This window comes from Pteropus vampyrus, unplaced genomic scaffold (genome assembly GCF_000151845.1).
Source record: "Pteropus vampyrus isolate Shadow unplaced genomic scaffold, Pvam_2.0 Scaffold87, whole genome shotgun sequence".
In the NCBI taxonomy this organism is placed as follows: Eukaryota; Metazoa; Chordata; class Mammalia; order Chiroptera; family Pteropodidae; genus Pteropus; species Pteropus vampyrus.
Genome location: NW_011888868.1, coordinates 310,521 through 317,015, shown reverse-complemented (window position 1 = coordinate 317,015; position 6,495 = coordinate 310,521).

Sequence of the window (6,495 nt, the reverse complement as noted above, 5' to 3'; positions counted from 1 at the left end):
TGTGTTTGGGATGCGAATCCCTGTCAGATATGTGATCTGCAGATATTTTCTATTCTGTGGATTGCCTTTTTATTCTGTTGATATTGTTTTTTGACACATGAAATATTTCGATTTTCATGAAGTCCAATTTGTCCATTATTTTTAATGTGTACTTTGTCTTCGGTGTCATACCCAAGGAGTCACTGCAGAATCCAATGTTGTGGAGCTTTTGTCCTGTTTTCTTCTAAGATTTTTCTAGTTTTAGGTCTTACATTTATGTCTTTGATCCACTTTGAATTAATTTTTGTATGTGGTGTTAGCTAAGGGTCTGACTTTATCCCTCTGCATGTGAATATCATGACACCATAGAAGGGGGTGGAGTGTCGGCTGGGAACATCCAAGGCTGGGACTGAGATTCGTTCTGCCTTTCCTCGCCCTCTGTGTTCTCACCTGTGAGCTGAGCAGCTGTGGGCGTGAGCATCGCCCCTCCCCTCTTCTGCCCGGATTCATCAGCCTTGAGTTGGAAGCCCGGTAGCGGTGACTGACATGGCGGCACCAGCACCCTCCCAGACACCGGGAGCTTTTCTTGGAGTCACTCCTCCGGGTTCCTTTGCAGCACCTGGTAATGTGCTGCTTCTTCCCCTTTAGCCTGCTGTGCTCTCCTTGTTCTTGCCCCTTCTCTTTCCCTTTCCGCTTCTCTCTTCCTTCCTTGCTCCTCTTCCTCTCTCTGTGGACTCTCAGAGCGAGGGGCGGGGGCCATGGGGGAGAGGGGCTGCTCTGGAGTCGGGAGCACAGACGGCCTGGTCAGAACGTGGCTCTGCCACTTTCCAGTTGTTTGGCCTGGAGTTAAGGAGCCTCCCGCAGACTCCGTTTCCTCCTCGTGGGGTTATTAAAGGGACTAAGTGAGAGAAAACATGCAAAGTGCTGGTACTAGGTCTTGGCGCACAACATACGATGAATAAATAGTAACTGTTGCTGTCACTATTAGTTTATTGGCTGTCTGGACCTTTCCATTTGATAACTGATTTCTAACCAACTGGTTTATTCTGCCCTCAGCTTTTGCCTGCACATTGGCTTATTAAGGGCAGTAACCCTGGGCCCATCTCCATGGCTCCCTGGTCATTGACTGAGCGGCTGGCACAGAGCGCCTCCCCACCAGAGCCTGAGCCTGAGCCTGCGGGACATGCTCTCGTTGCCCCAGCGACTGTACTCTCCTCGCTCAAGCCTCAGTGCGGCATCTGGCAGGACCCCACTCCCTTCTTAGTCTCTGTCCTCACTTGACTTCTCAACAGGACTGTCAGCATCTCCCTGCCAAGCTCCAGGCTCTGGCGGGACAGAGGACTCCTGGCCTGTGCAGGAAGAACCCAGGTGTGAATGGATCAAAGGTTGTCCCTGTGGAGGCGGCGTTCGAGCTCCCTCTAGTAGCCTCCCACACAAGCCGGACCCAGGGCCTCCAGCCCGGCAGCCCTGAGAGCCTGCGCCATGCAGCAGTGTGATGAGTGAAGAAGCTACAGCGGCCTGAAATCTGGCTGAGGACCCGGCCATTCCAGGGAGCCCCTGGGGGGCCACTGAGGGGGCAGCCAGGAGGGACCAACAGCTGCCCAGACACCTGTGGAGGGTAGAGTCACTGCCAACTCCAGATCCAGAGAAGTGGTAGTGGGGGCTTGACAGGCCCCTGGCATGTGCCTGTCTACCCTGCCGGGATTCCACTTCCTGCCCTGGGCTGGCCATCTCATGCGGGGCAAAGAATGTCCTCTCCATCACCCGATTTCCTCCCCTGCTGGGAGAAGAAAGGGGGTCCTGGAATGTGCTGAGCTTGCCTGTGTACCCAGCACTGTGGACCCTGTTCCCAGCCCCTCCTGTCACCTCCACCCTCGTCTGTCTAGTAGGCATAGTGAATCACGTTTCACAAGATCGGGAGCTCGGAGAGGGTAAGAAGTGCACCTAGGCTGTGCCTACACACAGCTCGAGAGGGATGCAGTGGGGCTGTGGCCTGGCCTTGTCTCCAGCACTCCATCGTGTCCTCCTGGACCCATGACAGTCATAATGCGACAGTGGTCCTGATGCCCAAACCTCGCTGACCCCCTCACGGCTGTGGGGCGGTCCTTTCTCAAGCAGGAAGCAGCTCAGGTGGTCTAGTGAGTCCTGCCTGTCCGGGAGGGAGGGGATGGTGGTGAGAGAGGTTTGTAACAGGAGTCCTAGCTTGGGTTCTGGGCGAGTCGTCCCAAAGCAAGGATCTATTTGCATAAAAGACAGAGGAGTTTTCTGGAAAGAACTGACTCTGAGGGGAGAGAGCGTTTCATGCTCTCACCTGGTTGGAGACCACAGGCTGGGCAGGTAGGAGGGGAGAGGCGGGAGACAGCTATTCTGTCACCTCGCTGCGTCACTCTACCTGGCCTGCCCCTCTTGTGCATGCTCACTGAAATGGTGGTCAGCAGTGTCCCCTTGACACAGGAACCCTCGGTGGACCTCAGGCCTTGCCCACGCCTACACATGCCTTAGGGAGTTGGAGCAGAGCCCCCACACGACCTCAGGGGCTGGCACCCCACTGAAACGCCCCATGGACATTAATGTGTTGGGAGGTGGGGTGCCCTCTTTAGGAGCGGCCCCGGCTCTGGCCAGGAGAACAGCAACCTGCAGAGGCTGGCCTCCTGTGGGAGGGGGCCAGATCGGAGGGCTGGCCCCACCTCTTCTACACCCCAGCACTTTCACTTCTGTCCCGGACCTAGGGACATGGAGAATTCAGGTTCCCAGACCCACCCCAGATCGTTGTGTCTGAACCTCCAGGGAAGGGACTAGGCCTGCACTTTTGACAAGTGTCCCCGTAAGTGTGGGAAATCTTGCTCGGTGTCATCTTATCCTTGCTCCTCAACATTTTGGGGCAGGCACACTATTGTTCCTATTTCTCTGATGAGGACACTGATTCTCAGGTAAATGAAGTACTGGGTCCAGAGACCACGACTGGCAAAAGTCCGAGGGAGGATATGACCAAGTCTGGCTGATTCCTCTTGTCCAGCCATCATCAGGACCCCAGGGTGCTGCTATGCCTAGGAGAGGGGCACACGTGATGATGGGGGCTGGGCCATCCTGGGGGCTGCCCCACATGGGGGCCGCAAGGATGGCAGAGGCTGTGGGCATGTCCCATACACAGGCTTGGGCCTCACACAGACCCCGGTAGGACCCCAACCACCACCTCGGTTTGCCAGTTATGTGACCTCAAGCAAGTTAATACATCTTGCATCTCAGTCTCTAAATCCATAAAATGGGGATAATACATCACAAGTATTCGGGTGGGGCCATACCACAAGCTCAGAGCCTAGCACGGGTGCTGGCCAGAGCTGGTCTCTAAGTGGTGGTTGTTGTCATGCTACGAATGGGAAACGCTTTCCTCTTCATGCCCCTCCTCCTTTCTGGCTTCACCTTCCTCCCTTTCACCCACTTTCTTTCCCTTGACACCCTTGTTCCGAACTCTGGAGCAGAACGGCTCTTGCTCAGAGCGCAGCGCCGTTCCCCAGGTCCGCCTGCTCTCCTCCCTCGCTTCTCACTCCAAGGCCACCTGGTCATTCAGACTCAGCTGGAGGATTGAGGCTGCTTTTAACAGAAACTGGAGACTCACCAAGGAATTCTAAGAAGGCTTGAAAAAGAACTCCCTGTCCTGATGTCATTTCCTTATTTCATCGAGGGACACTATCACCTACTCTTATCTCAACCCCATCGACAAGAGGTTCAGCCTTGGACCTCTGATGTGGCGAAAGGCAGGGCCAGGCTGGGTCCATACACAGCCTGAAAATGCCTTGCACACAGGCCAGTGCGGTCAGCAGAGCTCTGGCAGGCTTGCTAGGAGAGAGGACTAGGAATTGCATTTACTCTACACACTTTGCTTTGGCTTTTATTTTCCTCAGGGATCCCGTGGATGCTACCGAGCTGGGCCCTGGGGTGGGGGTGGGGGGAGGAGACATGAGATGCACAGTTGCATTAAATTATGGAAAAAGAAGATGCCATTTCAGACAGACGAGGATCCAGGGATCTTTATATTGACCTTGACCCTGGGGACAGAGTGCCCTCTGTAATGAGGAACTTCGGTCTTGAAGTTGGACAGACCTGGGTTCAAATTCCAGCCGTCTACTACTAGCTGAGTGACCTTAGGCAAACTACTTAACTTCTCTGAGCCTCAAAATACCTTCCTCGTAGGCTTATAATGATGTTTGAAGTTCCTGCTGCACAGAAACCAAGTGCTACCATCTTAGTTCGTAATCAAGACGTTACCACTCTCTCACTCTCCCTTCGAAAATCTCCCAAATATCCAACACTAAGGACAGAAGGCGGAGGCATTTGGGTTAAAACCACGATGCTGCTGCCCTCTAGCGACAGGGCGTAGCAACACAATCCATCTCGGCGAAGATGCGCGTTTCACTTCCTCCTGGAAGTTTCTGAACAATTTTATGTGCATCAAAGAGCCATGATTTCTTACCGGATTTAAGTATTCACTATATCTATGTGAAAAAAAATAATATCCTTTTCTCTGGAGAAAAAAAAACTATTTTAAAAAACATTTGCTGTACACGCGCATTGACAAGTTCTTAAAATTGATTTTTTCCCAAAATATTTTCATGGAAAATCACATGCTGTAATATCATCACACTTGTAACATGCTAGAAAACCCAGTAGTTTCTTTTCCACCACTTAGAGCCAATAAGGGGCCTTGGATATGTCACTTTATCTTGAGGAGGCCAAGCCATTGAGGGCTGTCATCAGTCGAAAGAAGGGGTGAGGCGTGGGGCCTCTGACACCAGCATCTCTGCCTGTTGACCTGCCCACGTGTGCCACCCTCTGAAAAGTCTGTTTTGGGCCATGACCAAGTGCTGAGGCAGCAGGCTCTCTGCCGCCATGGCTGCTGTGTCGGACCATAGCTCACGGTCCCGCCTGCTTCTCTCTGGGATTTAAAGCCCGACTCATCATCTGGTTGAAGTGTCAAGGATTTTCTTTCCTGGAGGAAATTCACTTGCATTTTATACTGCACACTCACAGGAATTTAATCATTCGCCATCCCCAATCTGTCTTGCATGACAGAGAGATGGACCCAGGGGGACTGGGACAGCAGAGCTGTGAGCATCCACGAAAGTGGGTCCTTCCAAAGATGTCTCAGAATGCAAGCCCAGGGAATCGATCTGTGGATGGAAACTCACAGGTGGCCAGTGTGACGAAGGGACAAGAAGGCTAGGACGCTTGTGCTGGAGGGCCACAACACAACCTCGGTTGTCCCCAAGCATCCCTTCTTCTTTATCTCAGTAGACCAGAGGGATTAAGGGCTCTGGAGCCAAGTGCCCGGGTTTGAACCTTGAACCTCACTAGTTGCGTGACTTTGGACAAGGTGATTAATCTCTCTGTGCTTCTTACATAACAATATGGGGTTATTGAAAGCATTGAGTGATTTGATACATTGAATACATTAAGCACTGAATAATTGTCATCTTTCCCTAAACAAATGCTGCCTGGTTCAGGCTGGCCCCACCTCCAGTCTCGCTGCTCATTCATTTTCCATATCCATTTCCTGGCAACCAGGACTCTCTCTGAAGGAACTCTCTGACCATGTCCCACCCCGCTGCTTCCAGAGTCTTGTCTCCCTCAGCCTGCCCCTTGCCTCCCTCCAGTGCCACCTCCAGCCTCCCGCCTCCTCCATCCCACACACAGGCCTTTCCGAATACCCAGCTGCTCTGCAGTGTGACTCCAAGTCAGTCTCTGCTTGTGCTGTTCACTCTACCCAACTTCTCGTTGACTCACACAGTCTTGCTCTGCTATTGCCTCTCCTCTGAGGGAACATCTCCCTTGATGGGTCCCCAAGTCTCACCTTCTCTCTTCCAATCGATCTATGTGCCTTAAGTGTGACCTCGTCACTGCCCAGATCATACTGCGGGACAGTGTCTGCTTGCAGGTCTTGTCTCCTCCCGCTGCCAGTGAGCGCTCTGGAGACAGGGTCAAGGTTGGCCTTTATCCTGGTGTTTGGAGGGTGCTGGCCCAGGTCCTGCCTGGGGGAGGTGTTTTGGAAGTGGCACTGCTCAGATCTGCTCAGCACCTGGGGGTTCCAGGCCTTGAGAGGGGAGAGGAGACTCCAGGAGGGCTGGAGACACTCATTCTCACCTCTGCCTCACTGGCTGTTATGTATAAGAAGGTACAGTAGGTGGCGATATTGGGCCACATTCCGCTTTCAACACCTGCTGCTCTTCATTCCAGAATCCCCACCTTCAAACTCTTTCAAGGCCTCAGACTTCCCAAGACCCCCTAGACTACCTGAGACCCTAGATCTCCCAGATACTGCTAGATCCCAGATCCCAGACTTCCTGAATTTTGGACCCTCCAGGTCCTCTGACTCTCAAGAAGCTAGATCCCCAAAGCTCATATCTTCCCAGAGCTCCAGACCCTTAAGACTCTGATCCTCAGACAGCCCAAGGCTCTATAACTTCTAAACTCCCCAAACTCTCAGACCTAGGTTGGCCAAGCTCCCAGATCTCCCCAGCC